Genomic DNA, 11515 nt, shown 5'->3' on the forward strand with positions numbered 1-11515 from the left:
CTTGACCTCTGCTCTGGGCTCTGGGCCGCTCTCTCTTCCTGAGTGAGCCTTGAGCCTCAGCGTGCTGAATTAGGATCCTCTTCAATAAACTCCCTCCTGCTCATTGCATGAAGCTGGTCTCTTGTGGTCTCTTCCTCCAACGGTTTGCCGGACCCTTACATTATATCTCTGCACTTTAAATTCCAGAAGTGTTTTTGTCACACTGAGAACAAAAATGCCTGGGCTCCTTTGGTTCTGCTGTAGGTGTTCCTAGGATTTATGGGAGACCTGGTTCCCCTGTGGCTGCCTGCCAAGTAAATCATTGAGATGTAGATTCCCATGTAAGGTAGCTCACCTATTTCTTCCTTTGTTTTGTAGACTAGGCTCTCCCCAGCTGGGGTACGATCTGGGAACTCCTTAGGGCTGTCAGGCAAACTTAAATTCAGGAACAGTCCCAGAAGTTTTTCCAGAAGAAATAAAAAAAAGTTCTATCCTGAATTTGGTCACCATAACATGGTTTCCTCAGAGACAGATCTAGGATCTCAATTGAATAGCCAAGATAACACATGTTTGTGAAAGTGTGAATTAACCATTGAAAATAATTTAGAGTAGAACATGGCACGGTGGCGCACATCTGTAATTCCAGCTGCTCAGGAAACAGGAGGATCACGAGTTCAAAGCCAGCCTCAGCAAAAGCAAGGCACTAAGCAACTCAGTGAGACCCTGTCTCTAAATAAAATACAAAATAGGGCTGAGGATGTGGCTCAGTGGTCGAGTACCTCTGAGTTCAATTCCTCCTCACTCCCCATCAAAAAAAAAATAATTTAGAGTAGACCTATGTCCTGGCTGACCTTCACTGCACATGAAAGACCTAAGCAATCTCATTCTACTTGGGACCTCATTTTGCTCTGAAACTTAACCTCTGAGCTACTGCAGTCCTAAAGTCAGGAAAATACCACAGAAAAGCTCTGTGGAAACAGCCGCAGATGGTGATCACCTAAGATAGGCCAAGATATCGAAATATCTGAAATTCCAGATGGCTCCCACCTAGGTGTGATGACCAACATCTAAACTAGAAGTCCCGTAACTTGGCAGGTACCCCACTTGCAACATCCTCACAGTTTAAACCAATCAATTTAAAGTGCATCAACCTCTTGAACTAATCAATAATTCTTTCCAGATTCTTTCCCACCACTTGATACGCTAATCATGTTTTAGAGTTGTTATTTGATTTTCCCGCTGTGTGTGATGATTTACTAAGAGATGCTATAATGTATGTGGGGGTCCCTGCCTTCTCCAAAGAATGTAGAAACTGCTGCAAACCCTGGGCTTGGGGCCTCTCAGCGTCACCAGTTGCTGTGTGTGCACGTGCAGAGGACGGAGCTAGCTCGCAATAAACACCTCTTTGCTGCTTACATCCATCTTGGTCTCTGGTGGTCTTTTGGGGTCCCGAATTCCAGCATAACACACATTCTTTTGAATTTTTATCTAAAGAAAATTAATATATTGTTCAGGTGATTTGTATATCTGTACTTCTACTATAGCAAATTTAAAACTCCATCCTTTTTCACTTTTCTTTTTCCCCTCTCTCTCTTTCTTACTCACCCTGCACTTAATTAATTTTTATTTTATGAGTTATTCATGGTAGTGCACACTTATGCAAAGTAACTTGCCTTTCCTTTACCTGCTGTGTTATAAACAAGAGGCGTTAGTCTGGTTCTTTGTCTGTCATACCTACATCTATCAATCCGATTGTAAGAAAGGTAATTCCATTCTATGGATGAACTGTAAACCAGTTTGCCATTCTCAAAAATTCTAAATATGATATATTATCTTACAAATACTCTGGGATAGTAAAAAGATCTGTGGATGCAAAGTAGAAAAAAGTCATTAAATTTTTCTACTTCTCTCTCTCTCTCTCTCTCTTTTTTTTTTTTGGTACCAGGATTGAACTCAGAGTTACTCAACAACTGAGCCACATTCCCAGCCCTATTTTGTATTTTATTTAGAGACAGGGTCTCACTGAGTTGCTTAGCACCTTGCCATTGATGAAGCTGGCTTTGAACTTACAATTTTCCTGTCTCAATCTCAGACGTGGGCCATTGTGCGGGCTCTACTTCTCATTTTCTAAGTCCTAAATATATAGAGGCCATACCAGGTCATTTCCAATGATATGCTGAATTAAAACCCTTTTTTCTTATGAGGCTGTAAGTTTGGAAGTGCTTTGAAAAAGAATTCTAGCAAAACAATATGATAGCACTATTATTATTGTTACTTTGTAATCATGCAATACTTTTGAGACATGGATTCAAAAGAGTAAACTGGTAATCACTGGGATTCCAGAGAGACCTGACTATATTTTAAAGTGCTCAAGCTGAGGGAAAGTCTATGCTATAAACCAGATTTATTCAGGAATTAGGCTTACTGATTACTAAAGTTTCAGAATGCCAAATATGAGATTTGAACTTAAAAAAAAAAGCCAGTTTTAGATAGGAAGTTACTCGTGATACTGCTTGTGCATTAAATTTACTAGGCAGATTAAATACAAACAAACAAACAAACAAATCTCTTCGCAAAATGAAAAATGTGTACAATGAACCAGGAGTTAGGTCTGCATGTTTTGACTTAATTAACATGAAATGAGACACAGACATTGGTATTTAGGAAAATATCTATGTTTGTGATTTAAACATTCATTTCACAGCATTTTATATTGCTTTCCCTTCTTTTGAGTCCACAGCCCAATTCTTCACAGAATATTTATTATGGTTTCATGTTCTTATCACTTCATTATCTTCAAAGCTTATTTTTATTCATGGTCAGACCTACCTACCCCTGCTTTGTGACTAGGAATCACCAAGGTGGGAAGGATTTGAATCCATGTCATTGGGCATCACTATAAATTTCCTCTGAAGGTGATCAAGATACAGCATACAAATGTCCAAAGAGATTTTCTGCACACGTTTAAGTAATATTAGATTTTCTATAAAGATTGCTTAGTTCTTTTGTGGTACTGGGGATTAAACCCAGGGCCTTGTGCATGCAAGGCAAAGCACTCTACCAGGTGAGCTATATCTCCAGCCTCATTGTTTAGTTCTTAAGTGACAAATAGAAAATCAGTTTGGGAATCTGCTTTCAGTTTTTCTTTTGATTTTTATGGTTGCTTTTGTTTAACTGTTTGCTAAGCAGGTGATGGTCGTTTTCCATGGAAAAATAGGAACACATAAATTCACTTAATTGATTAAAATGGCATTAGTCTGCTCTATAAAAACAGTGAAACTTTTATTGCATGTACCATACAGCAATGATCTGCTTCTCAGTTTATTAGAAAAATTAACCTCAAATTGGACTGTCCTGCACACAAAGGGGGATGCTTTTCCCCAGATTACAATAAGAACAAAGTGAATTATCAGTAGAAATTTGTATGTACATAATTCTTTTGATGTAGCTAAACAAACCCACCACAATGTGAAGTGTTGCTGCCATCTGCAGCAGAAAAGTTGTGTAAAATGTTTAGGTCACCTCTACATACATCTCTGGATTTTAAACAACTTGCTAACTCAATAAAGCAACAACTGTTTAAATTCTCACTTTTTCTTGTTATATATATATTTTTTAAGAGAGAGCGAGAGAGAGAATTTTTTAATATTTATTTATTTTTTTTTAGTTTTCGGGGGACATAACATCTTTGTATGTGATGCTGAGGATCAACCCAGGTCGCACACATGCCAGGAGAGCGCGCTACCGCTTGAGCCACATTCCCAGCCCCTTTCTTATTATTTAAAACTGCTACCCTCCAACATACTTAAAAATCTGTTGTGTATTAATGTAAAGTACTTGAAGATATGATGCAGATGTTAAAATAGTAAGATTACATTTATTGATTTGTTGGGCTTTACCAAAGTTAATTCTGAAAATAAAATAAAATGGTGGACTAAAATAGCCTTTATTACTTACTGGCACTAGGAAGTCATTTCCAAATCTCTTTTATATTTGACCAATGTTTTAAAAAGTTTGCTCCGATGGAATTGAAACGTTTTCTCAGAGAGAACTTTTCAGGTTTACCAGTTAGGTGTTTCATTTACTATACGGAAGAGTAACTACAAAGATATTCACAAAAATGACACCATAAATATGCCACCAGTGGATGAAAGATTTTTAAGATATTCTGTTTTCCCCAAAAGGAACTGAGCATAATATGGATGAGAATATTATTTATTCAGGACTTAAGGCATATAAGGTATCTATTTCCTAGGCTTCCAGATTCTCACTGGGTGTATTGTAATGTTCATCTCTTGTCACTTCTTGATCACTCACATTCTCAGCCTAGAAGGAGGGTAAAAGTAAAAAGCTCTGTAAAATCTCATCTTTCTGAGACTTGGTTTCTTCATTCACACCTTTGGGCTTTTAATGATTACTTTGTGTGTTACACTAAATTAGGTGAGAAATGGATAAAAGTCTAACTCAGTGTCTTATGATGATCCTTATATATTTATGAAACAAATAGTTCCAGATTATTTTATTTTTGTTTCTGACAAAACACTGAATACTTTATTTGAAATCTCTTAGATTTCCATTGTAACTGATACTTAAAAAACAGGTATTTAAAATTAAATGGCAAATTCCCAGAAAAGACATCTTCCTTATTACGATGATAATGAAAATAATACTTGACAGATAGTCATAAAATCGTGGCTCTGTCAGCAAAATTCACTAACTGAATTTTTCCTTAATAAGATGTTCATCAACTTATTTTCTCCTTAAAATATAGATTTCTAAAATTATGTAAATTATTTAAATCTATAACATCAAACACCTTAAAAGAAGGAACTAAGATTCATATCATTGTTTTTTTTTTTTTTTTTTTTTTTTAACCTCAGGAGCACTCCACCACGGAGCCACATCCCCAGCCCTATTTTGTATTTTATTTAGAGACAGGGTCTCACTGAGTTGTTTAGTGCCTCACTTTTGAGGAGGCTGGCTTTGAACTTGTGATCCTCCTGCCTCGCTGGGATTACAGGGTTGTACCACCGCGCCCGGCTCACTTGTTTTAATGGCCAAAAAAAGGTCATAGAATAAGAACCACACAAAATTCATTTGCATTTTTTATAAAATTTTTATTAGAAAAGTTTTTTCTTTCTGAATAAAGCCACAGATTCCAAAACAAATACAATTAGAAAGGATAAAAGTTAAAATTTACAGAAAGGAAAAACAAAGGTTTAAATTCAGAAATTATTATACTATAAATAATAATTGTATTCCCTCCTAATTTTAGCAATGAAAGAAACTGAAGCCAGGGCTGGGTTGTGGCTCAGTGGTAGAGCACTTGCCTAGCACCTGTGAGGCCCTGGGTTCAAACCTCACCACCACATATAATAAAGTAATAAAATAAAGCTATACAAATTTTATTAAAAAGAAAGAAAGAAACTGAAGCCAGAATTAAAGACAAGGCAGACAGTGCAGATAGGCAAGGGTTGGATCCAGAGGCCAGTTTGGGTCTGGGGAGTAGAGATTGGTGATTCTCTAGGGAATAGGGTCTGGGCAGCCAGGGGTGGTGGACCACGCCTAGAATCCCATGGCTCTAGAGGCTGAGAAAGGAAAATTGTACCATCCATGCTATTCCCCTTCATCACTATACAAAATACATGTATAAAGATGTGAATTTGGTGAATTTACCTTATATATAATCAGAGATATGATAAATGATGATATAATGGTGTATTAAGAATTGTAATGCAAAAACAAATAAATAAATAGTTAAACAAACAAACAAACAAACAAACAAACAAACAAATAAATAAATAAATAAATAAATGGAAAGAAAATGCAAGTTCAAAGTCAGCCTTAGCAATGGTGAGGTGCTAAGCAACTCAGTGAGACCGTCTCTAAGATAGAGACTGGGGATGGGGCTCAGTGCCCCTGAGTTTAATTCCTGGTACAAAAAATAAACAACAACAACAACAAAAGAAACCACTTGGAACTACATAAATAGGCATAAGTTGTGAAAGTCTTCAAAACTTATGTCATTTTCTTTGTTTATTCTCATTTTTATAATAACACGATAAATCTAAAAACCTATGTGCATAAATCATAAATTGAAGCTTAAATGAGGCAAATTTTTAAAATTAGAAATATTTAATTTAATAATTAAGTATTTCTTGATTCCAGGTATTCCTACAATATCATATTTTTTTTCTTAGCTCATTTCAGTTATGCATAATATTAGGGTAACCTGTCCCAGGGATTGTCTTTCCCTACAGGGAGTTTAAAAAGTTCTTAATTAGATAAGCATGTAATTTAATTTGCTCCAATTCAGTCCCCAGTATTTTCCTTTCTCTCCCTCCCTCCACCATTCTCTAATTTATTCTATTTATTTGTGGTTTTATTAAAATTAGTGCCTCATGAATATTCATGAAGGTCAGATTCACTGTGGTATATTCATATGTGTACATTGTAAAGTTAGGTCAGATTCTCCCTTTTCCCATCCCTCCTCCCTCTCTCTCTCTCTCTTTTTTTTTTTTTTTTGTAATGTGTAGCATGTATTTCAAAGGAATATAGAGGGGAAAACTGTCTTTGTTACTCATGTAAGTATTTCCTGTGTCCAGCGTTCTTATTTATTCCTTCCTAAAGATTTGGATTCTTTCTAGTACCATTTCCTGCCAGTCAGAACTTCTTTTAACATTTCTTATAGTGTAGGGAGCTAGTAAAAAAATTCTCATTTTTGCTTATCTACAAATGTCCTCCTCTAACTATTCCTTTTCATTTTTTTTCTTTTGTATAATTGTCCTCCTTCTCTCTTAATCCCCTTCCTCTACTCCACTGGTTTATCTTCTATTTTTCACAGGATCCCTTTCTTTTTCCCTTTTCTTTTTCCTTATTTTGCTCTAGCTTCTACATAGCAGAGAAAACATCCACCCCTTGGTTTTCTGACTCTGGATTATTTTATTTAACATGATGATTTCCACTTCTGTCTATTTACTGGTAAATGTAAAGCAGAGTTTTAGTGAGTGGCTATCTGTGCTGAGTCATAAACTGTTTCTTCAGCTCATCTATCAAAAACTCTGTCTTGTAGGGAAATAGGGGCTATTTATTTAATAAGTTTTAGTTTCTTTCCTTCAGATTTTCTCTCTTCCATACCTATTCATTCACTAGGACTCAATTTTGGAGTTTCAAATCAGGTCTATATAACTCCCAAAGCCTGCAGAGACTGCTGTGATTAAGGAGAGCAAAGAGCACCAATCCAGGAGAAGCAGATACTACTTGAACCAGAAAATAGCTATATAATTAACAGCTTCATGAGGTACATGAAGTAAGAAGCAGGGGTCTCCTGGTCCAAGAGGAGAGTGTGACCCCCTTAGGCACATTTCAATCTCATGGGGCCTCTGCATTCTCAGCGCTGTTGTGTTTTTTACTTCTATGCCCTGCGTTATGCTCTTGAGATGGAATATTCTCCCACACATTTAATTCCTGGCTTTGACTTGAATTGGCCTGGGGGGCAGATATTCAGATCTTATGTTGCTACTCTGCCCTCTAAGGGTTGTAATCCTCTTGTCCTGAATAATATTGAATGCTTCCTGTTCTGCTCTTGTTATCATAGCACCTGTAAAACTGCACCTGCTTTGCACCTGTCTTTGCAGCCTCAGGTTGCATCTGTTTTGATTAGCAGCATGGCTAATCTTCTGTTTCCCAAAGGAGATGGTAGGACTGAGCAGAAACTTTGACTTTATCTTCCAGTTCTTAGTATCCTTCAGGTCCTGTATCTAGCCAAGTGCCAGTTTTTCTCACATGCTTTCCCTTGCAGGATTCTGTGGACCCAGCCCTGGACAATGGTATCAGTTTAAGATAATGGGTTTTAGGGAAGTTGGAGATTGAAGATTATTGCTGGGATTAGGGTGTTCCTGCTGCTTGTTCCCGTTGAGTTCTCGTGAGATTAAAATGGGATTTGGAGATAGCCTCGTGGAGTAGGTGAATAGTGCGGGAGACGGAGAACGCGATTGCCCCTGGACCTGTGTGGAGGCGGTGTGAGAGCTGGAATAAAGAATTGCTGTTTGAATCTACAAAGCTGTGTGGTGGCTCGTGATTTTGGTGCCAAGCCGAGACCTTGGCACTCTCCCTCTTGCCTCACTTGTACTCAGGTCCTATAGGCTCCATGTGTCTCCAGCCTGCAGCGTGTTCTGGACTCAGTCTTCGCACTTGCTTTGCCAGATGCCTGGGATTCTCTTTTCCCCAATATTCTTGGGGTTTGCTACTTTTTTGTCTGATCTATGCACAAAAGGAACGGCAACCTCTGTTTCTAGTTTTTTTATTTCGAGTTACTTTTCTTCATGGGTTTGAGAATATAAAATTCTTTACCTCCTGGTAGAAAATTGGTTACTTGTTAACTCATTGATGCAATGACTAATCATCAAAACTTAGTCAATCAGAGATTCATTACCAAAGAATACACATTTCTGATCTTCCCCTCAGTAACATCCCTGTCATGAAATTCCTGAAAATCAGATAATCAGCACCAGCTTCAGTGCAATGATCATATTTTTGAAAGACAATTAGCTACATCTTACCCTGGTAAACATGATTCTGTAGCTGAAGTCTGCTGAAGTCCACACTATAACTTAGGAGCCTTACTCTTTCCCCTAAACTCTCTTCTTACAATATCCAAAGCTCAGTTTATTGTTTTAGATATTAGTGGTAGACTCTTTATCAGTATTTATGATCATCTTCAGTTCCATTATATTATTTTCTCTTGTCATTTATTATTATTCATAAGCCTCAGGAGAACAAGTACTTTAATGCCCTTGTTTATTGTGATCACTTAAGTGATGACCTGATGTGTAACACGGTGCCTGCACTCCACAGAGATTTGTTGAAAGAATGTTGGGGACAACATACCATTGAACATTAATAACCTAGTATCTAAGACAGAGTCTAATATTTAGAAGTAATTCCATAAATATCAAGCAAATGGATGGAAATAAATTTTAGATCTACTGCACATTATTGTGCCTGGAATTAATATTACTAAAAATTGCTAAAACAGTAAATTTTAAGTGTTCTCACCACAAAACGTGAGGCAAGAAAATTCATAGATTAATTAGCTCAATTTAGCAATTCTACAGTGTTGTATTTCAAAACATCATGTGATAGATGATTGATAAATGAAAAATTTTTTGTCAATTAAAAATAAATAAACAGTGGTCTGGAGCTTATAGCTCAGCAGTAGAGCAACTGCTGACATGTGTGAGGTTTTGGGTTCCATCTACAGTGCCACACAAAAAATTCAATCAATCGATATGGATGAATGAATTCATTGTTGAAGTATTTTTGAAAATAATTTTGGGGATTTCCCTGAAATAAACCAAGAATTATTCAGGTCTCTGTGGGTCCAAACAGTTCTCATAAACTGAGCTCTTTTTAGAAATACTCTAGCAGAAAAATTTCCACCTTTTCCTACTGGATATCTTTTGAAAGACTTTAGAGCATTAGAAATTTAATGCATTCAAAACTGAGCTGATATGCTTTCCTTTTTTTAAAAATACCTTTATTTTATTTATTTATTTTTTATGTGCTGCTGAGGATTGAACCTAGGGCCTTGCACGTGCAAGGTGAGCACTCTACCACTGAGCCACAACCCTGGCCCCTGATGTGTTTTCCTTTAAACCCAGATGCTCTAGTGCCGGGGTCCGGCTGCAGCAGAATAACGGCGGTGGGGGGTGGGGTGGGGGGGGTGGGGTGACGAATAACTTGTGTACGTTGATACGGCAGGAGAGGGAGCCATTTATTGTAGGACAACAGAGCTATTTATACATTTTGCACAGCTTATCTTAATTAGCATAAACTAGATACATCAGTCAACCAATAAGGAATCTCCACACTTAATGGCTCGCTTTTGTTACTTCTCAAACCACTCCCTCTGGCATTTTGCCAGGCACCATCCAGACTTGTTTAGGAACTCTAACATTTCTCTGGCAAAATACCACGTGTTATTTTGACTTGTCTGCAGACCTTAACACTCTAGTAAGACTCTCTGTCAGAAGTGGCATCTTGTGTTGCTACTCTGCTCTTTAAGGGTTGTAATCCTTTTGTCCTAAATGGATATTGAATGTTTCCTGTTCTGTGTCTTTATTTATTTATTTTTCTTTTATTGGGGAGGCTGAGGATTGAACCCAGGGCCTTGTGCATGAGAGGCAATCACTCTACCAACTGAGCTATATCCCCAGTCCCCAGTTCCATTTTCAATCCAGCTTGAAGTAATGATTTAACCTCCTACAATAGTCTTTGAGTCTGTTCATTTCCTCTTTCTGTGATTGCCCCACCCAAGCTATCCTACCTGTCACCTAACCTACTATAGCAACCTACCTTGGAACATCAGCATCTTCTCCTGCCATCTCACCAACCTAACTTTTAAAATTGTTTTAATCTTTACTTTTAAAAAATTTTTTTAAAGATATACCTGACAGTAGTGTATTTTGACATATTATACATACATGGAGTACTACTTATTCTAATTAAGGTCCCATTCTTGTCGTTGTACATGATGTGGAACTACACTGGTTCATATGAGAACATAGGAAAGTGATGTCTGACTCATTCTACTCTTTTCTATTCTCATTCCTCTCCCTTCCGTTTATTCCCTTTTGTCTAATCCAATGAACTTCTATTACTTCCACCCCTTATTGTGTGTTAGCATCTCAGAAAGAAGATTTGGTCTTTGGTTTTTTGGGGACTGGCTTATTTCACTTAGCATGATAGTCTCCATTTCCATCCATTTACCAGCAAATGCCATAATTTCATTCTTCTTTATGGCTGAGTAACATTCCATTGTGTATATAAACCACATTTTCTTTAACAGCTATCTCCTGTACTTAACTATCCATGCCATAAGAGCAAAGACTATATTTTTATTTATTTTTTAATCATAGATGGATAAAATACCTTTGTTTATTTATTTATTTATTTATTTATTTATTTTATGTGGTACTGAGGATTGAACCCAGTGCCTCACACATGCTAGGCAAGTGCTCTACAACTGAGCCACAACCCCAGCCCCAGCAAAGACTATATTTTGGGGATGTAGGAAATACTCGACAAATATTTATTAAATCCAGGGGCCAAGGTAAGAACCCAGAAAGGTATTCACAGAGGATCCATCTCATTCTACAGCAGCGTTTCACTGAACCTCAAAGGGTCTTGCTAGGGTCTTGTTTAGTGGAAAAGGGAAAAAAAAAAAAAACAGAACACTGAAGAGATAGAAAGATACCAGTCAGGGTCACTCCAGGTGAACTGGGCTGGCACGAAATAATCACACAGAGACAGAGAAATACCTTTTTCTTTGGGTTCTGTGATGGCTCCTCTGACCCAGCTCCCACAAAGGAGTCAAGGCAGGCAGGAAAGAGAGAAAGCAGACCTCAAAACTGGGGAGGTTGTTCCATGGAATATTCTATCCCCAAAAGGGCAAAGGGGTAGGATTACAAAGGAACAGGTGAGTTCCCACCGGGTGACACCTACTCCTGGAGCCACACCTCATTATCCAAGCAGA

This window comes from Ictidomys tridecemlineatus, chromosome 3, assembly GCF_052094955.1.
Source record: "Ictidomys tridecemlineatus isolate mIctTri1 chromosome 3, mIctTri1.hap1, whole genome shotgun sequence".
NCBI lineage: Eukaryota > Metazoa > Chordata > Mammalia > Rodentia > Sciuridae > Ictidomys > Ictidomys tridecemlineatus.